This window comes from Pelodiscus sinensis, chromosome 2 (genome assembly GCF_052426305.1).
Source record: "Pelodiscus sinensis isolate ZL-2025 chromosome 2, ASM5242630v1, whole genome shotgun sequence".
In the NCBI taxonomy this organism is placed as follows: domain Eukaryota; kingdom Metazoa; phylum Chordata; order Testudines; family Trionychidae; genus Pelodiscus; species Pelodiscus sinensis.
In genome coordinates this window covers 22903226-22925015 of record NC_143053.1, presented here as the reverse complement: position 1 = coordinate 22925015, position 21790 = coordinate 22903226, and the positions used below count along the sequence as shown (strand labels likewise).

The 21790-nt window shown below is 42.6% G+C and overlaps 1 long non-coding RNA gene across 2 annotated transcripts in view; it reads left to right on the top strand.

Moving 5' to 3' along the window:
* LOC102445388 (uncharacterized) overlaps positions 1-12418 on the top strand; it is a 105135-nt gene extending 92717 nt beyond the window's left edge. For both annotated transcript variants that reach the window (XR_332998.5, XR_003087009.3), the window contains one exon: positions 8444-12418. This is a non-coding gene — a long non-coding RNA (uncharacterized LOC102445388). The remainder of the gene's footprint in view (positions 1-8443) is intronic.
* Positions 12419-21790: the final 9372 nt, after the last annotated feature.

Sequence of the window (21790 nt, the reverse complement as noted above, 5' to 3'; positions counted from 1 at the left end):
CAGCGGGCAGCCCAGATGCGTCTGGGCTGTCCGCTGCCCGCGTGTTCCGCCGCTTTGCTTCCTCTCCCTGGTCTGCTGGAGACCAGGGAGAGGTTCCCGTTTGTAACTGCGGATCCGACGAAAGTTGGATCCGCGTAACTCGGGGACTGCCTGTAATTGAAAAAAAAAAAGTCCAGAGAAGAGCAACAAAAATGATTAAATGTCAAAAAAAACTTGACTGATGATGGAAGATTGAAAGAATTAGGTTTGTTTAGTCCAGAAAGGAGAAGACTGAGAGGGGACAGTTTTCAAGTACCTAAGAGGTTTTTACAAGGAGGAGAGAGAAAATTTATTCTCCTTAATTTCTGATAAGACAAGAAGCAATGGGTTTGAATTGCAGTAAAGGAGGTTTAGGTTGGATATTAGGAAAATTTACTGTCAGGTTGGTTAAACACTGAACTAAATTGCAAGAGGAGGTTGTTTAATCACTATCAATGGAGATTTTTAAGAGCAAGTTAGACAAGTTAGACACCTGTCTGGTATGGCCTAGACTAGAGTAAATGGTGGAGGGGACTGGACTTTCTCTCTTGAGGTCCCTTTCACTCCTATAATAATACGATATTTGGAAAGCATTTTTTGAGGAGTAACGGTAGTTCGAACCAAAGGGTTTGGTTTGAACTAACGTGTCCCGACATGCACTTTCATTTTTGAAACATCTGGCATTCGGAGTAACATGCTGGCGAGATCATGCTAATGAAGCATGGGATATTTAAATCCCCGCTTCATTGACTATTTTGACTGCCTGCATTTGCATCCCTCGTTCGAACTAGGGTGCAAGTGAAGACATACCCTAAGTGAACTGACTAGGCAGACATAATATAGCACTGATTTTTATGGACAATTTCAAGGAAAGGTACTAAGCTTTTTATATTAATAATTGATTATATATCAATGGGGATCTCTAATAGAATTATAGAACTGAAAGGAACCTTGAGAGGACACCAAGTGTCATCAATAATCAGGACCATATATGCTGACTCCATCGGTGCTCTGGGGCTGGAGCACCCAGGGGGGAAAATTGGTGGGTGTTGAGGACCCATCAGCAGCCCCCCATCAGATTCTCCCCCTTCCTCCAGGGTCTCCCACCCTCTGACAGACCCCCCGATCAGTGCTGTCCCCTTCTTCCCCACAGCTTCCATCTGCCACAATCTGTGACATTTGGGAGGTTGGGGGGAGGAAGGGGAGTGAGGATGCGACATGCTGGAGGGGAAAGGATGGAGCAGGGGAGGGAAGAACTAGGGCAGAGGTGGAGCTGTGGGAGAAGGGGTGAAATGGGAGTGGGGCCTAGATTAGAACTGGGGTTTGAGCCTCCTTCCCCCACCCCTGGCACTTTTCAAAGTTGGCACCTCTGATCAGGACTATTGTGCTAGATATTCACAACAGTGCTTGATACATCCAAGCTTACAATCTACGTTGAATGAAAAAAGAAGGACAAGGGTTAAATGTATTTATCTGAATATAAGGGACAAAAATGAAGGAATCTAGGAGGCTCAGAAGATGAGTGTTGCATGGAGATTTGAAGTAATAAGAGCTATACATGACTTCAATAGGAGGATTAGATCAAAAAATAAGGTGTGGTGGCATATTCACGGCGACTCCCAAGTGACATCTGTGACCTGGTACAGAAAGTCTTAACTGAAGTTTGTGTGATTTTTAAAATAATATATGGAGCATAGGGGGTACTGTTGGTCCTGCTTTAAGCAGAGAAATGGACTAGATGATGATCTCACTCTTCCAACCCTAATCTTATATGATTTTATGAACATAGAAGGAAAGTGATTTATCAGTAGGATTGGTGTGACATCCCTTCTGTAGCACATGATTATACACTGAATATTTAAACTAATATTCAACGTTAGGGGTAAAACAAAATCAAAAGTTCTGTACTCACAGTAGTTGTGACGTCTCACCATTGAATCAAAGAGGAGTAATGGGTTATTTGCCTCCAATGATCATGCATAGATAAACCGTTGCTTGGGAAAAGCTTCTATTTATCAATTGGGCCCAAAGGTCTTTCAGAAGCTATTGTAAAAATAACATCTCATCTAAAAATGTTAGACCAGTGTATTCAATATGTGGACTAGCTTGGAATGCTGAAGGTGTGTTTCTGTGTAAGAAGTCATCATTCATCTAAATTAGGAAACTGACCAAGATGTAAGAACAGAATGTAGAATTCATAGGAATGACAAATGGAAGGAGATAATGATGAAGTGCAGTGTAGTAATTCAGATGAGTCCAGGCTCCAAAGAAATAGCAGAGACAGAGAGGGGATGGGAAGGGCAAGGAAAGGAGAACAGAAGAGGGAAAAGAATAGTCAATTAGGGTACGTTTCACAAGGCATAAGGAAGCGGTCGACAAAGGCTTCCCTTGTCGACTGATCTGTGTCTTGACTCGCGCACTGTGCTGACGATCAGCTGAGCCGGCACAGCGTGGTGGCCATTTTTATTTTAATGAAGCTGGGGAAATTTAAATCCCCGCTTCATTGACTATGTCAGGTAGCCTATATTACATGCCTCTGTTGGCAGAGGCATGTAGTCTAGACATATCCTTAGACTGCCCATGCTGAAGGAAGCTCAGAGAGGGTTCCAAGTGCTCTGAAGTACCTGGTGCTTGGCCATTTATGTCATTAGGATGTGGAATGTAGCCGATTATTCAGTTCAGGTCTTTGTTTATCCTTTTACCACAGCAGAAAGACTCTTGCTTTTGAATGGAGAATAGAAATAATTTCAGTCCAAGGAAAACTCTTGTAACCTTTCAGGGAATGCATCTGCAGAAAGCTAATAAAACATTTAATGTAATAATTTGTAGTGACCCCCTTTTCCACCCGAACAGCGAGAAGCAAAGATGCTGATACAGCAGAGAGGCTGAGTTCACATTAATGATGGAGAGAGAGCACTATAGTCCATTTCTCTAAATATGTTTTACCCAGATGCTCCATATTAAAATAGTTTGCTTTTGGGAGCTTCACCTGAGGAACATAAACAAATGGCTTCAGAAGTTCCTCACAAGTGAACTGAGAAGACCACTATAGGATGAATTCAAAAGAAGCCTCAATTAAATGACTGCATAGGGAATCCCAGCAATGTTCCCTCTAATTCTTTCCATCCATGTGTGCATTTTTTCCTTCCATGCATGGAATATATTTGTATGTGCTTACCAGTAGAAACTATACCTAGCTGTGGGTGCTCTGCTAATCTTCTACATGGCATTTGAGTGCACAGCTTACAGGGAACACTGGATTCCAGATTTCCTTGTGCTGGCACTGAGCACGTCCCAGTATGTAATGTGTGGCTGCTAGTGTTGAATGGCATGTTTCTGGAGAGCGCATAACCACAAGCGCTAAGCAACCAACCAAAAGGTAGAACTGCAGTAAAGAGGGATTAAAAAAAGGACTTGCTGGAGTCTTACAGATCTGCCTTCACTCCAGACTTCAATCTGAAAGAACTTGTGTTTGTATGGTAACGATACAAGAATCTGAAAGGAAAAAAAATCCAGGAAACTGTCACCTAGCCAACAGGCAATCTGAAGTGGTCCAAGTGCAAGAGCCAGCAGTGTTGCTGCTGAAATGTAATGTTCAGAACATGATGAGTGCATAATAAGATTGTTATGAGTGTCATCATATGGAGCTTATTTGATTAAACCCATAGCTAGGGTGATGACTGCATCTAAAACTGGGAGAGGACTATAGAGCAAAAGGGGAGGGGAGGAATGAATAAAATAATTAAATGCAAACATTATTTAGCCCTTTTATATATGGGACTTTTTATCCCCAGATCATTGGTTTACAATGGTGAGTAATTATTATGATTTAATTCAGGAAAATAAGGAATTGGGACATTTAAATGGTTACACAGTCTCTGCTCCTTCAAACACTAATGCATATGCACAGCTGAAACATGAGCAAGTCTGTTGAAAAGAATTGGACAACTCTCAACCTTAATAATAAGCATATGTCTTCAGGATTGGGGCCAGAGCAAATAAGTGCCAGAGAAGATAATAAACCAGACCACCTCATTCTCTCACATGCCTGGCTGGTAGGACTTGCTCACATGTTCAGGATCTAATTGATTTGGGGGTCAGAAAGGAATTTTCCACCCAATCAGCTTGGCAGTGACCTTTTTTTTTTTTTAACCTTCCTCTGCAGCATTGGTTGCTTGTTAGGATTGTCCAGGCATAAGTCTGGGTTTGTCTACACTTACAACATTGTACCTTGTGTCACTGTAGTAGTTACTGACGATGCTGGCTATGCCAATGAGACAGCTTCTCCTGTCAGCATAAGTTCTCCACCTCTCTGATGTGTGTTTGGCACAAATTACTTGCATTTAAAAATCTAGAGTCTCAGCATGTAGCATTGGTCTCTGTGCATGCTCAAGACAGGTCTTTTCCCTTACAGCTGTGCCTGATGCATCATTTATTACTAAGGAAGAACCACTACTTTACTGAAGTACTCAGCTTCTTGATCTATTAATTTGTATGGAAATTTGGGGGCTGATCCAAACCCCACTGACTTCTGCATATTTCCATTGGCTAGACACATTCATGAGATTGCCTGAAATTGTTTCATCTGTGGTAGTAAGGGTACAGTCCTTAGTTAGATGCTTTAACTAGGCTGCAAACTGCCCTCTGGGTTCATGTGGACCTTGTGCTTTGTTCTAAAATGGATAAGGTATAGATACTGGAGGCATGTCTACCCTAGGAAATTATTTCGAAATAACTTATTTTGAAATTATAACTCACGAAATAATAATTTTGAATTAGAACAGCCAGAGTACAAGGCACCATCAAAATTGCTCAGAATTATTTTGAAATAGCGTGTCCACACTGATTGGAGCCTGCATCAGATTTAAAGCCCTCAGAAGCACAAAGGAGAGCACCAGGAGGCTGGGTACTTACTGTGGCTGCTTGCTGAGGCTAGATGAGGCATGTGCTTACAGGGACTCCTCTCTACGGCCGCATCTCACACGCCGTTCCTCCACTGCCTCCCCCTTCGTGGCACACCAAACTCACGCTGTGTGCTCTGGTTGCCCTTGTGGATGCCACAGCACTGACACCATGGAGCTGGGCTTCATGCTGCGCCTCACGGTGCAGTTTGTCCATACCGCCCACATGCTGCTGCAGAATGACAAACAGCCCGAACCAAAGGACCCCTTCACCCAGGCCCTGGGGCTCCTGCTGCAGCAAATGATCCTGAATCCCCTGCACCTCATGGAATGCTGCTTCTGGAGGAAGGAGACCAGTTCAGACTGGTGGGACCACATTGTCCTGATGTGACAGGACAACCAGCAGTAGCTCCACAACTTCCACATGTGGAAGGCCACCTTCTTGCAGCTCTGCGAGTGACTCAACCCTGCCCTGAGGTGACAGGACACCCACATGAGACTCGCTATCCCCTTCCAGACGTGTGTCATCATCGGCCAATGCAAGCTCGCCACACCAAACAGTTACCGCTCCGTCAGGAACCAGTTCAGCGCGGGGAGCTCCACAGTCGGGGCCATGCTCCTGTAGGTAATCAAGGCCATCAACACTATGCTGCTACGGAGGGTTGTCACTCAGAGCAACGTCGACCCCATCATGGATGGCTTTGCTACCATGGGCTTTCCCAACTGCAAGGGGACCATAAACAGTACACACATCCCCTTCCTGGCCCCCAACTGCCATGCCTCAGACTACATCAACAGAAAGGGGTATTTCTCAATGGTGCTGTAGGCCCTGATGAATCACAATGAATGGTTCATGAACATTGACATTGGCTGGTCAGGGAAGGCACATGATACCCACATCTTCCGGAACTCAAGCCTGTTCCAGAAGATGCATGCTGGCCCTTTCCCCCCCACTGGGTCGAGAACATGGACATCCTGGGTGACACAGCCTAACCCTAGCTCCCCTACCTCATGAAGCTCTACATGGGAAGTCTGGACCAGCCATAGTTGCAGCAGGTGTGAGGAGCCACCCCAGAGCTTGCACTTTTCTCCCTGGCCTTAAGGTAGGCCTGACAGAGTTCTTTTATTTTCTTGCAGACTTGGTCGAGGGTCCACATATGTCCTTTGTCAGTCAGACTGGCAGCTGTATGGCCATAGACATCTGCATTCCTCCTCCTAGTGTGAAGTTCCTGGAGATTGGTTTTTTGCCTTCAGACCTTGATGAGGTCCAGGATCTCTGCACCAGTCCAGGCTGGTGCCCTCTTTTATCCCTGTCCAGGGGCATCTGAAGGTGCTGCGGGAATGCTGGCAGCCACAGAGGCGTAGAGGGAGTGCTGGGGTCGGCCATGTCTCATGGGATGAGTGCTGTGTGCAGGGGTACCATTCAGATTGTGGTAGGGAGTGACCTGTGCATGCCATGATGTGGCGCGGAGACAGTGAAAGCATAGGGGGGCAGACTGAGGACAGAGGCTTCATCAGTGTAACTGAGCATGCTCAGTACAAGCCAAACACCAAATGGGGAGGAACCAACCGCATTCGCCTTCCACCTCCACATCACCTTTATCCAGGTGCTACAAAGTGCAGTTAGCTGACAGGAGCACTGTATCTAATTCCTATATCAAAGAAAGAAAATTGAATAAATATTAGATCCACTCAGCTCTAGCATTAACATATTCTGACATCAGTGACAAGGGACACTTAAGGGACATTAGTTAGCCTTAAAATTTTACTAACTTTGTGGAGAGAGAAACCCTGTTAGGACTCCTGGACTCTATCTGGTGGGTTACAGCAAAGGGCAGATACATTTCAGATCTATATAAGAACATCAGAATGGCCATACGGGGTCAGACCAAAGGTCCTTCTAGCCCTGTATCCTGTTTTCCAACAGTGGCCAATGTCAGGTGCCTCAGAAGGAATAAACAGAAGAGGCAATTATCACGATCCATTCTCTGTCACCCATTCTCAGCTTCTGGAAAACAGAGGCAAGGGACACCATTTCCTAGCATAGAGTTTTACAAATTGACTGTGAAAAAATAATTTATTTTGTTTGTTTTAAATCTGCTGCCTATAAATTTAATTGTCAGCTTCTTGTGTTATGTTAATGAAAGAATGAATAACATTTCCTTATTCTATTTTACCACGCCATTCATGATTTTTTAGACCTCTAACATATCCCCCATCCTTCAGTAATTTCTTTTCCAAACTGAAAAGTCCCAATCTTGTTAATCTCTCCTCATATGGAAGCTATTCCTTACCCCTAATAATTTCTGTTGCCTTTTCTATACCTTTCAAAATACAATATATCTTCTTTTAGTTGGGGTGACCAGATCTGCACATAGAATTCAAAATGTGGGCATACCATGACTTTATATAGAGGCAATATGGTATTTTGTCTTATTATCTATTCCTTTTCTAATGATTCCCAATATTCTGTTAGTTTTTTGGGTTTCAGACTGCCACTGCATATTGAACAGATGTTTTCAGGGAACTATCCACAATGATTCAAAGATCTCTTTCTTGAGTGCTAACAGCCATTTTAGACCCCATCATTTTTGTATCTATAGTTGGGATTATATTTTTCCATGTACATTCCTTCCATCTGCCCCTGTGTTGTCCAATTACGCAGTTTCGTGAGATCCCTTTGTAGCTCTATGCAGTTAGCTTTGGATTAGTCCGTGTTCACCCCATTTTCAAGAACATTTATAAGTTTAACAGCAGTGGTTCAAATGCAAATACCAGCCGCACAACACTCACTCCTACTCTTTTTTTTCTTCCATCTTCCAAGTGGAGTACCGGCAATGTTTTCATGATGATCCTCCAATTACTTGAATGCCCAGCCTTTTGTTATTCTTAATCACCCTTCCTCTTCCTGGGTATGTCTACACTCCATGAGGAGTAACGGTAGTTCGAACTAGGAAGCCTAGTTCGAACTACCTAGTTCGTGCCCCGTGTAGCCGCGCGGCCCGGGGTTCGAATGAGCGGGGATTTAAAAATGGCGGCGCCTCGCTTATGCAAATGAAGCCCGGGAAATTCAAATCCCGGGCTTCATTTGCAATTGCGGTATGCCTACATTACCCCGCTAGTTCGAACTAGCGGGGTAGTGTAGACATACCCCCTCTTTTTGTAGCAAACTCCCTGCCCATAGAATTTTATGGGAATTTGTTTGAATTTTCAATATTGCAAACATAACAATAATCACATGGATTATAATAGTGACCTTGATGTATCAGAATTTCCCTTTAATTTAACCAATATCATATTTTTATACTGTCTGTTGAATTTTAAAAAAATGTCTTGCCTTTTAATAAATCCTGTGCAAAGAAATCTGAAGTCAGATTTTTTCTCCAGTTCTTCTCTTGCTACCATTGTTTTGATCTTTAGGGAGTGCAAGTAATTTAATAATCTCTTAATCTAATCATACACGGCCAGCAAATGCAGAGCTCTATAATCTCTGTTATATGATCACCACTGCCTTTGCCTTGCAGAAATCAGAAAAGGAGAGGATCCCCCTAGAATCTTTTCAACATCTGGGGCTTCTACAAGGATTATCAGAGCCTGGAGGAGGATCTGAAGATTTCAGCTGCATTTCTGCCAAGCTGCTGAAGTGAAAGGTCGTCCCTTTCTCTCTTGGGTCTCATCTGTTTCCATCACAAATTCATGGGAAGCAGAGGAGCCTTTCAACTTCAGATGGGTGTAGGGAGGGAAGCAGAAAGGAAATGACAGAAAAGCATGAGGCCCCCATCAAAAGCTGGTGCTGCAAGCCAGAACTACTGCGATAGAAAGTCTGCATTATCCAACTGTTTCGGTGTGTTTGCAAAAGGGTGCCTAAACTGGATGTGCATAACTTAATGCTGTGGTCAGTTTGTTATACAGAATCTACTCTTGTCTTTTCTGAAAAAAATATCCCCCATAAAATTATGCTACTTTTAAATATCCTAAGCCAAATCTGCTCTCATTGTCACCAGTGCAACTATTGGACTGTTTCTTCAGGACAGGACTGACATTCGGCCATTTGTGCTTTAAAAAGATGGGTGCCAATTCTGGACCATGTTCTAGCCATAAAGCAGAGTCAAAGGAACCTCCTGTGGGCTGGGAGACAATTTCCCAGTGCAGGACAAACAGTGAGTGAACCTACCTGGCCCTCTTGCAGTTTCTGGAGTGGAGGTGAGGGCTATGGGGCATGTGTTAACAGCACGTAGCACTATAGGGAATTCTGAGCTCCATGGCAGCCCAGGAACTTCAGGGGGTAGCCAAGTTAGTCTGTTATAGAAAAAAACAACAAATGGTCTGGTAGCACTTTATAGACTAACAAAACATGTAGATGGTGGTATGAGCTTTCCTGGGCACAGCCCACTTCTTCAGATGACCCAGGAAGGCTGCCATAAATTAGATAAGCCTCTTTATCCACTAGGCTACCCACTCTTTTGTCATGCATGAGAATTATCATGAACTACAGTAGCCACAAGCTTATTCTGACAATACAAACAAAACAAAGGTCAAGGCTTTTTGGTTGTCTGTAATGTACGCATATGGCACATATAAATAACCAATTGTGGTTCATAAGGAGAAAAGTAGGGGATTCTTATTGCCAATCCCATACTTGCAGACCCTATTCAAAATAAAACATGAAACCTTCCTTATAACTGAGTCCCACCCATTTCTGATAACTCACAACATTCTAAGCCACCTCCTGTCTGCATGTTGGAGGTCCCCATCTTAGCTGTCCCAAAAAGCTCTTTGTGAAGCTCTATGGCCTCTCCTGACCCACCTGCCAGCAACCAAGAAGCCACAAGATATAGGCTGACATTCTGAATACACCAGAGCCTAAACAAAACTCCCAAGGATTTCAGTGGGGCCAGTGTTTTCATCTGCAATGTAAGGAAACATTCCAAACAAGACACATAAGAGCAGTTTGTTGGGACACGTAAAAATTAATAGGGGTCTGAGATGGCTATACATAAGTTGTTAGGGAGTCTTGCCAAAATTGCCATTGCCCTTTAAACACATTTTTCCCCTTTGTTCTGGCAGTCTTGGAAGATGGTTGCACTGAACAGTGTCTTGTTTTGTCTTTGCACTTGTTCTGTAAAAACATTTTCAGGGGCAAAGTGATTTCCCCCTCCCTATAAATTGATGATTAAGACAGTATGGGTATGTCTACACAGCAAAGTTATTTCGAAATAGCAGCCCTTATTTCAAAATAACTTTCCTAGCATCTACACAGCCAAACTGCTATTATGAAATAAATTCGAAATAGCGAAGCACTTATTTCGAATTTGGCAAACTTCATTCTATGAGGAATAACGCCAAATTTAAAATAGCTATTTCAAAATAAGTGCTATGTAGACCCTTATTTTGAAACAAAGGGCCTCTAGCCTTCCCAGGGTGCCCTGGTGGCCACTCCAGCCTCAACCAAGAACACTCCTCTCCCTTTCCCCCTCCCTGGAGCCCTTAAAGGGTAGACTCTGGCCACAGTCACTGCGCGTGACCCAGTGGCCCCAAAACATGAGCCAGCAAGCGACTGGCAGCCAGCCCTCCACCGCTCCCCAGGAGCAGTCTGCCAGCTCCCAGGAGCCTGCCAGGGCCCAGAGAAGGCGGGAGCCTTCCTGGTTCAGGGTAGAGATCATGAACCTTATTCAGGTTTGGAGGGGATGCCTCCAACGTCCATGATCTCCGCACTAGATGGAGGAATGTGGCCATCTATGACAGGATAGCTGCCAGCCTGGCCACCAAAGGCCACATGCGAACCCAGAAGCAGGTTTGCATGACAATCAAGTTGGTCTGGCAAGACCTCCAACCCTGAGCCCTGAGCTTTCCCTCCCCGTTCTTCCCCTTGCTTCCCCCTTCCAGCTCCCTCCTCCTAGGTTCTCCCCCCCACCCTCTCTTCTCCCCTCTCTCGCTTCCTTTCCCCAGTCTTGCCAGAGTTTCATTCCCCCCCTCCCCAGTTTTGTTAAATAAAGAGAGTTTGTGTTCATGAAAATACATATATTTTATTTGACATCAAGAAGGGGGATGTCGGGGAGGAATGAGGCACAAGTCCCCAGTGGGGCAGACCAGAGAGGCTTTTAGTACTCCTCAGGGTAGAAGCTCTCCTGCGGGGCCTCCTGGATACTGACAGCTCCCCCAATGGACCTCCCGGATGGCAGCCTGCAGAAAGTTCAGCCAGGATCACAGCAACACATCCAAGAGAAGCACCAGAGTGCCTAGGGGCAGCTCTGGCTCCATGTTGCAGAGTGCTGTGGTGTCCTGAGTGAGGGCAACCAGAGCATGCAGAGACAAAATGCTTTGCTGTCCCTCATCGAGGTAGACAAGCAAGCAGGGAAACCTGATAACGGGCTGGCCGGGGGGGTCCCTTTAAGCACAGACCTCAGATAGCCTCAGGCAGCATCCCTACACAGTAAGTCCTGACCTCGTGCTCTGCCAGAACTGGTTCTGGCCGGCCTTAAATGCGATTCAGAGTCCACTCAGTGTGGACGTGCTATTTCGAAATAGCAAAATGCTATTTCAAAATGCATTTTGTGTGTAGATGCGTTATTTCGAAATAACACTGTAGTGTAGACATACCGTATGTAATGCTGATTCAACTAAAAACCAGTAAACAATGAACAGGGGCAGGTATAATTCAATTAATCACCTGCTTATTAATATTCATTGAGTAGGAGTTAACATTAAATAAGATTTTAGGAAAAGTAGTGATGGACATGTGAATTAACATACTAAAATAGATAAAAGGGTGTAATTGGTGCCAAATTATTGCCACTTAGAATGATGTGTTGGAGGTCTGTGGTTTAACATGAGTGGGCAATAAAACAGTTCCGTTTACCCCATCTGCTCCTGGGTCGCCTGTTTCTTCTCTAACACCATTAATGAACTTGATCTGTGTTAAGGCCTGCTGGTATTGACATCAGATTGGTAACTTGCAGAGAGGTACTGGAATTGGCTTGTCTGGTGGTTAAAGTATATGTGTATTTTGTGGGCTACTAGAAACCTGAGATGCTATATGGTAGTTCACAGTGCTTGGAAAGGGACCTAGAAGATATACTAATCAAACATAATTATAGCTTGACCCAATTTTATTCCTTTGCTTTATGTTGTCCCATTGCAAAGTTTCTGGTTGTTTGGGAAGGAGGGTGCTGATTTTTGTAAACATAGGTCAAAACCTTTTCATGAAATTTGAATATATTTTTACTATGTAAAATCAGACAATATATATGGTCATTTTTTGTGCTTTTAAATCATACAAAGCTAATGAAGCTCATATATTTATTTGCAAGTGTCAAAAATCCCCAGATGATTTCCTCATTTGGCAAAGATCATGAGAAATGTCATGTTCCTTTATTTGGTAAGCCACATCATACTGAAAAATTAAAAAGAAAATGCTTCTTCAGCTGAATGTCAGCCATTCGTTTGAGATACATAAAATAGTACAGGGTGATCAATCTAAAGAATGCTTCAAGATAGTACAGTAATTGGCACTCATAAAACTGAAAATTACTTAAACATGTATCCAATCTTACACCATTTATTCTTTCCATGACAAACAATGGATTGAATATGTCCTTTGCTCTCTGGAATTTTTAGTACCAGTGCACATCTCATCTGTTCCCACCATAACCTAGATTGGGTGTGGAAGGGTTGGGAGTTGTTTTTTTATGCTTTATAAATTAAATCTCCTTCTCTGTCTGGGAGAGGAATTCTACCGGCAAGAGGATGTCACTGAAATTAAGGAGATAGGCTTCGTCTCCTGCCATCAAGTCACTCCTTGATGTTGGGAAATATCTTTGCTGTGCTTGTTTCCTTATTTTAAAAATAGGGATCATGATTCTTACATACAGCTGTAGAGTGCTTTTAAATTAAATCTTTTGGATGAACTATGCTATATAAATGCTGGGTGATATTTTTAATTTAGTGAGTGGTACTGTTACCTGACTTTCTAGGGGAAAAGATCAGGATCTGAAAAGCAGTGAATTAGGACAGTCTATAGAATAGAACTAAGGGTGTGTCTCAACTACATGGCTCCGTCAACGGAGCCATGTAAAGTAGTTTACTCGACATAGTCAGTGAAGCAGGGATTTAAATAATCCCTGCTTCATTAAAATAAAAATGGCTGCCGCGCTGTGCCGGATCAGCTGTTTGTCAGCGCGGCGGCCATTTTTATTTTAATGAAGCGGGGATTATTTAAATCCCTGCTTCATTGGCTATGTCGAGTAAACTACTTTACATGGCTCCATCGATGGAGCCATGTAGTCTAGATACACCCTAAGTGCCCTTTCTTAGGTTACCTGAATCTCTGTTAGAGGGTTGTAAGTATAGAAGGGAAACCAGGTGAAGATGGATGGGTACTTTTCCGTTACTCCAGCTCTGGGTGGTAACTGACTCAAGAGTCTTAGTTTGGTGTATGTATTCTATAACATGGAAACGCTCTGAATACTTCCCCAAGACACTCTACCTTTCCCAGACTTGCCTCCTACCTTACTATGGGTAGGTGAGAGCAAAGGGTGAGCATCTTCTGAATCTTGTGTGCAACTAGGTCTACTCAGCATGGAGATTCCTCAGAATGGATCACTCTATTCCCTCAAGCACCCAATAAGGGGAAACCTCAGGACTTCCAAAATTCAAAGACATGATGTGGAAACCTGGACCAGGATTTCACCTAGTATCTTAACCAATGTTGTTGGATCTGCCTAATCCAAATTTCAGTCAAGGATGGAGTGGTTAATCTGGGAGTTTTTCCAATTAGAATCATAGACTCATAGGGTTGGAGGAGACCTCAGAAGGTCATTGAGTTCAACCACCTGCTCAAAGCAGGACCAACCCCAACTAAATCATCCCAGCCAGGGCTTTGAACCCTTAAAAACCTCTAGGGATGGAGATTCCACCATCTCCCTAAGTAACCCATTCCAGTACTTCACTGCCCTCCTGATGTAGTCGTTTTTCCTAATATCCAATCTATAGCTGCCCCATTACAACTTGAGACCATTGCTCCTCTTTCTATCATCTGAAACCACTACAAACAGCCTCTCTGCATCCTCTTTGGAAATGCTCTCCCTTTGAGGTAGTTGAAGGCTGCTATCAAATCACCCCTCATTCTCCTCTTCTATAGACTAAATAAATCCAAGTTCCTCAGCCTCTCCTCGTAAATCATGTGGTCCAGACCTGTCATCATTTTTGTTGCCCTCTGCTGGACTTTCTCTTGTGTGTCCGTGGGGAATCCAGAATTGGATGCAATACTCCAGGTGGATGGAATACTCTAATTCTTTTGGCTTGCATTTTGCTTTGTTTTGAGAGCTGAGCTACCATCTTTATTCTTTCTGAAGAGGTTGGCCCAGCCTGAAAGCCTGCATTTCAGATGTTTGGTGGCACGGAAGATAAGCTATCCTAATTACATGAGATGAGTCTGCTTAGAACAAATTTACAAAACAGTTTTTCTGTTGCAATAAAAAAAATACTTGGTCTGAGTGCTATGTAAGAGACACTTTGAATTCTTTAGTGTCACGGGGTAAACCATCAATAAGCTGCTATACCATGGATCAAATTCAACTTAATTTAATATAAAATATGATGCTTTACAGAGTTAAGAACAGTAACATATGATAGGAAGTGCTTTATGCCAAAAGAAAATTGTTCGGGGGAGTTTGAAAAGCCCTTATTTTCAGCAAGAAGCCACTAGGGGGTGTGGCTGTGTTCAGAATTTCAGTTTGGTAGAAAGCTGCAGGCTCATAATCGAAACCCTCCAACCTGTAATGCATGTGGCTTCTTTTTATTGCTATGGAAACACCAAAACAAAGGGTAAATATGTAAACAATAGCAAAAGACAACTTTAATTTTTATTCCAGTTCAAATGTCACACATTTGTAATGTGTGCTGCTGTAATGAGAGACTGCAGATGCAGCTCAGTGCTGTGAGTGGGTCTATATGTCTGCAGAATACAAGACCCTCATTATTGCCAAATGGGATCATAGCACGTAGGTCTGTTTAGACACTGTGATTCATTGTAAAAGGCCTAGCTTCAGGGATAGCCATAGAATCCTCCCCCCCCCCCCCCACACACACACTTTAAAAAAGAGCAGCTGTATTCTTCAAATGCAGACAACTCATCAGACTGGCTCTCTTTGCCTAAGAGAGACCCTCTAAAGGTCGGATGAAAAAAAGCAAAATTAATTTTTCAGATGAACTTTAAAATCTGGCAGAGGATTCACTGGAGTTAGGTTGATGCTGTGATGAGAGTTGCATTCACTTTTTGAAGGATTTGTATGGTGGCTCTATGAAATAAAGGTGTTCAGTTTATTAAATGTGAACTGGTAGACAATGTGTATTGTAAACATTTTGGCAGCCCTAGAAAACTTTACAATATGAACACACCTGGACATTTTCACAATTGAATATATTTTAAGCCACTAATTAGCCAATAATGACCACTCCAAGTGACTTTGAAGTTAAACTAAGGCCATGACACTTGCTCGTTAAACAAGAGAACAAGGTCAGCCTTGGATTCCAGCCCCCTCTGCTTTCTCAATTGCAGCGCAGTCTTATTTTCCCTGTTAAAACTAAGGTCAAAGCACTAAATCAGTGAGATAAATAAATAAAATCCTGTTTATTTTACTAGGCAAATTAATAGCCTGCACTATCATTGCTTACCTATATCAGTGTCACATTTTCAGAGGGTGCTAAAAATTGGTTACTAGCTGGTTCTTGGAAACAGGATTTCCTAGATCACTTTCATATTGAGATATGCTGCCCCTCCTTGAAATTCCCCTTATGGTTCCTGTTAACCATCATGTGAAAATTCCCCATTCAGAACAGAGTTCATTCCTGTAAGTGCCACTGAAATCAGGGGAAAAGGTGCTCAGCTTCCAGAAATGAGATATGAATCTGGTTTTCAGATGAGGAGCCCAGATCTAGCATTTTGAAATGCTAGCAGAGCTCTCTGTGGCAGGACAATATCCAAAAACATATTATTTTTTTCTTCTAAAACTAGTGTCAAGGGATGACCCTTCCAAAAAGGGCTTTGAGCCAGCCTGAGAGTCAGAGTACTAGTGGATTTGTGTTAATTGTATTAATTGTAAAAGTCTCTGCTTGGTGGTGGTAGTTCAGCTGAGTGCCTTGTCAGTGTTCATTTCTCAAGTATCCCGAAAAAGCAATGCTGCGTCCAAGGAATGCATCCACTTTTCCGAAATTTTTTTCAAAAGAACTGATGCGCTTTTTCACCATCCCTGTAAACCTCATTCTACGAGGAATAAGGGATGGCTTGAAAGAGCACTTTCCTTTGCAATTTGGTGCTGTGTAGTCGCGCCAAATTTCGAAAGAGCCTCTTTCGAAAGTAAATCAAAAAAAGATATTCAATTTGCATATTGCAAATTGAGTATCTTTTTTCAATTTAATAATGCAGTCTAGATGTAGCCAATGAGAGCAATTCCTTTTTGTTGTCAAAAGGAAAAAATCCAGCTGGTCATTTGTAACTTACACATTCAGAAATAATATATTTAATTCATTGGCTTGTGATGTTTTTCAGCTGAGATATTTTGCCAGGATTTTTACTACTTACTGAGTATTGTGCAACACTCTAAAAGCATGAGTAATTCTGCAACAGAGAATCATCTTGTATTGTCAAGAAGATGAACTAGATGATCTAATACTTCTCTTTTCTTTAACGTCTGTGATTTAAAGTGCTAATCTGGAACTGCATACTGTAGATACAAAATATGCAAACCCAGTTACGTGCGGTATAATGGCTCATAGAATATACTGCACGTTATGAATACACATTATGAATATGAACATACATCAATTCTGGTCAACTGCCCTTTCCATTTATGGATCCCTAACATGGATTGAATGCTGTTTTTTTTTCATATCTGTTTAGGTCAGCATGAAAAAAATGGTCAAAATGTGTATTATAAAAATCAGACAGCTCTGTTGGAATGTCAGATCCTGTGTTACTTTGTCAGAGGACATCTCCACTCTCTCACACTTGGTACTCATTTATATTCAATCAATATAAAAGGGGAGTAGTTTTTCCAATGGGCCTTGGGACTGATCTCAGGAGAAAGTGCACAGAGCCAAATTCATTATTAAAACAAATAGAAGAAATTCAGCTGATTTTAATGCCTCATTACAGAGTCACTGAAATTGGGGTTCTTGAATTTTATGGTTTTTTTCCTGACAAATTATACTGCATTTTGGTCAGACCTAACTTAACTACCAGGAGACACTATCCTTGCTGCCTTAGGACTATAGACTCATGCCTATAGAAGTAAATAAATTATGTATGTGCAATGACAACAACATCTTTACTTCTGTCTCATCTGAAATGTACCTCTAATTTTAAGGTTTCCTCTTAAAAAGTGGTCTAGCTCAAATCCAAGCTCCCTGAAATTTTAAACTGGGTAAATACTTAAAAAAGATGTTAGAAAATATTCACTTTAATAAAAATTTGAATTTTAGGTTAGATCGTCTGCAGCTGTAACTGAGGTCATTGGAAGCATGTTGATTTACACCCACTGAAGATCTGTTCTGTAGTGTTTTGCTCAGCTCATTTTGAAATTTCTCAGGATTCTGGAAGTTCTCTGGCTACACTGGGCAGGCTCAGAAGTTTAACAGTAGCATTATCGATCCTGCACCAGCATTGTTACATTTCATTAGCACAATTATGGCCTTTATTCTATCATGCTACCTATTCTTATGTGTCCTCGTTAGCCTTTAAGTTTATTTTGAATTATGAGTGAATGATGAAGAGCTGGCAAATAGATTTTTAAAAATGTTTCAAGGTCAATTAATTGGTCAGCTTTTGATTATTCCACTCTGTGTGTCTAGAAGTTTCCTGATCACATAATCCATGGCAATGACTTAGTCCGAAGTGACTGTGTTGTGTTTAAAGGCACTTGAGAGCTGGCGGGCAGGCCTGCTGGCTCAGTCCCGCTCACGCCGGGTTCTGGCAGCTAACCCCGCTGCACCTCTGCATTTAAATCCATTCAAAGCCTGTCCACTGGCTCTCAAGCTCCCTTAAATGCACAGCACCTTATTGGTTTATCGTGTAACTGACAACATTTTTGTCGGCTACATGATTACCGAATTACATGCTTCCTAGCATCCCTACTGCATGAATGCATGATGCTGGGGGTGCTGGGATCCACAGTGACCACCCACCTGGTGCTCCTGGGCATAGGCTTATGCTGCCCTGCCTGTTGCACAGGGGCTGAGGGCCACTCTCAGTTGCCAGCCTGCTGATCCGTCCAACTTCCATTCCTCACAGGCTTTCCTCTGTCTCTCAATAATCTGTCTGAAATGTTTACTTGAGAACCCCACCCGCTCTTGGTGATCATAGCTTGTGTGTGTTGTTATCTCCCTCACGCCTTTCCCGGGGTTCTGCTCTAAGATTTCATTTTATTTCAATGGACTTTGGATCAAGCCATTTGTCTATAACCTGATTTTAATTCAGAGGTCTAATTTTATTCTTTGGGGGCATCTGTGTTATGTTGTTAAACACTGTTTTGAATCTTCAGGCATTTTTTGGTGTTTCCATTTGAAATGTGCTTAATTTTTGAAGTAGCTGCAGGCCACTGAGCCTATTGTTAAAGCATTTGCCTTAGCATATGGATTTCTGCTAGACACAGTCATCTGCCTATGTCATTCCTCCCTTCCTCTATTGAAATTACTTGTTGCTTTCACAAAACTCTCACACTTTGAGGACTAAGACCCTAATCCAGCTCCCACTGATCTCAGTGGAAAGACCTCTGTCGGTATCAGGGCCTCATTCCTGTTAACATTTCAAATAATGTTCTTAGTTTAAAAGGTATTTACTATTTATGCTAAAATCTTGGACACAGTCTTGGCAATTGGGAGCCAGAAAATGCTTAACATGTAGGTGGATGGTTTGGACAACCATGAATCATTAACTGAATGTGTTTTTTCCTGACAATTCCCTAAGGTATTTTGTTTTGTTCTTTCATGTCTAAAAATTACCCCATCTTGAAGACAACCCGGTTTGATTTTCTTAAGAGGCAGAACAGCAGGCAGCTATCATTGGCAACTTCCATGTATTTAGCAAGCGTGGGTAGGTTTTTAAATTCATGTTCTGTCAGAAGCCAGTTAAGAAATTACATTTTTTACTGATTTCCTATAACCAAAATGTCGCTCCAAACATTTTCTAAAGATGTTTTGTGTACTTACAGCAACAAGCATCACCTTCATTGGAAAGTGATTTGAGATTGCTGATGAAAAATGCTATATAAGGACTTGGTATTATTACTACAGGCAGTCCCCGGGTTACGTACAAGATAGGGACTGTAGGTTTGTTCTTAAGTTGAATCTGTATGTAAGTTGGAACTGGCATCCAGATTCAGCCGCTGCTGAAACTGACCAGCGGCTGACTACAGGAAGCCCGAGGCAGAGTTGCTCTGCCCCGGGCTTCCTGGAATCAGCCACTGATCAGTTTCAACAGGCTGAATCTGGACACCAGATCTTACATACAGATTCAACATAAGAACCCCAGGCGTCCCCAAGTCAGCTGCTGCTGAAACTGATCAGCGGCTGATTCCAGGAAGCCCAGGGCAGAGCAACTCTGCCTCGGGCTTCCTGTAGTCAGCGCTGGTCAGTTTCAGCAGCGGCTGACTTAGGGACGCCTGGGGCAGAGCAGCTTGGGTGCTGCTGGGTTGCTCCAGTAGCGCCGCTCACCCCAGCGCACCCCAGCTGCTGTACCACAGGCGTCCAGAGCAAAGCCGCGGAGCACGGGGGCAGCGGGACAGCCCAGACGCGCCGTGGCTGTCCTGCTGCCCGCATGCTCCGCGGCTTTGCTCCCCGTCTCCCTGGTCTGCTGGAGACCAGGGAGACGGGGAGCAAAGCCTCGGAGGACGCCGGCAGCGGGACAGCCGCGGCGCGTCTGGGCTGTCCGCTGCCCACGTGCTCCCCGGCTTTGCTCCCCATCTCCCTGGTCTGCTGGTCTCCAGTGCCCCAGCTGCCAGGGAGAGCACGCGGGCAGCGGACAGCCCAGATGCACCATGGCTGTCCCGCTGCCGGCGTCCTCCGAGGCTTTGCTCCCCGTCTCCCTGGTCTGCTGGTCTCCAGCAGACCAGGGAGATGCCGAGCAAACCCCGTTCGTAACTGCGGATCCGCCATAAGTCGGATCCGCGTAACTCGGGGACTGCCTGTACTCATTTCATAATCCTTACTGTGTTCAGTATTAGCCTATGGAATTGATGTTCTATATAGGATATGGAAATATAGAGGCTTTCCCCAACTGCAAATTCTCTTTGAAAAGGAGAATCTTTGCCTGCAGTGTCACCACTACTCTCCAGGCTCGGGGAATATGGGCCTTACTAGATCAGGAAAGAAAGAGTTTATATTGCACTTTTGTAATTCCTGCTTGTCCCTTTGGGTCACAGTCAGCCAGGCATTCTGAGGGAATAGAATATAAGATACCTATTTCGTTGATAATCATGCATAAGCTAGAAGACATTACATACAGTCATGCTTGGACTGATTTTTTATTATTATCTTTACATCTCACTGAGATCAACAAAACCACCCAAGTTTGATGAGTGGAAGAATCAGTTCAATAGTTCTAAAATCATGAAAATGTGAAGTTAGTCCCATTAATGTGGGATTCATTTAAATATCTGTTTGTTTTTTAACTTTTTTGTTGGCCGTACAGTTGCAGATGATTTAATAAATCATATTCTTAACACATCTTCTATTTCACAAACTGAGTAACCAAAAAAGCCATTAAATTCTACTACATTAGATTCACAGCAGATTAGAGAAACAACAATGGGGGTGGTATTTGGAGTCTAATGAAATTCAATTTTACTTTGAAAACCTTGAAATTTTCCTGAGTTAACATGCTATTATTTTTTCAAAGGAAATTTAATAACTTTACAGGTATTTTAACTAACTGGCAGTATACTCTTGTTGAACAATAAGAATTGACTGAATGTCAAAGGGGAATGAAATGAAAACATGCAACTACCTGGGACTTAAGGTTTGATTTCATGTTGTTTTTGGCAAAACCCAACGCTTTCAAGTTTCAAATGGGTTTTGAGTTTGGTTAAAGCAACTTGTCACATCCTTCTGAAATGAATAATACAATAGCAGAAAAGAACAAAAATCAACTGGGGAAGCAATTGTAATTCCATGATTGTGGAATGGCATTAGAAAATTAATGTAAATACATATTAAAATAAAATAAATCAAGAGAGGTCACTCTTGTCTCCATTTATATTTCCTTTGGACTCCCAATCTCTCCTCATTCTCATCACAGCCATAATTCTGCACAATTTACTCCCTCCCCTTAATTGCCCAAACCATTTCCATTTCAGCTAAAATGGCTCAGTACCTAAATATAAATATATACAATTAGGGAATTCCCTTCACATTTGTTTTTCATTCTAAGCTTAAAGGATGAACAACTGAGCTTTTGAGCTTTCTCAAGGGACAAGAAAAGGAGTTTGCGTCTCTGATGACTACCTCACTATAGCTTTAATTCAAATCTGAATCTCCCATTAAGGTCAGGTCTGTAGTGGTTTGAAGTTTGCATGTTCGTTAACCTTTGCACTGAACCGAATACTGCTTAGATCCTCTAATTAGTTATAGTCTAAGCTTTAGTAACTTTCTAGAGTTTCCTCTCTGAAATGGAAAGACAAAGGTTCAAACAATGGTCAGGAAACCTTAAAACATCCTATCTATCAGCAGCTGGATTAGACAAGAGCAGTCTTGATGGATGGAGAGTCCTCTATGTGAGATAAGAATGAGATGGATAAGAGCAGCAGAGGACTCATTTTTACAAAAGAATAGATTGATCTATCTCCATTCAACAACATTCTCTTCCTCATTTACCCATT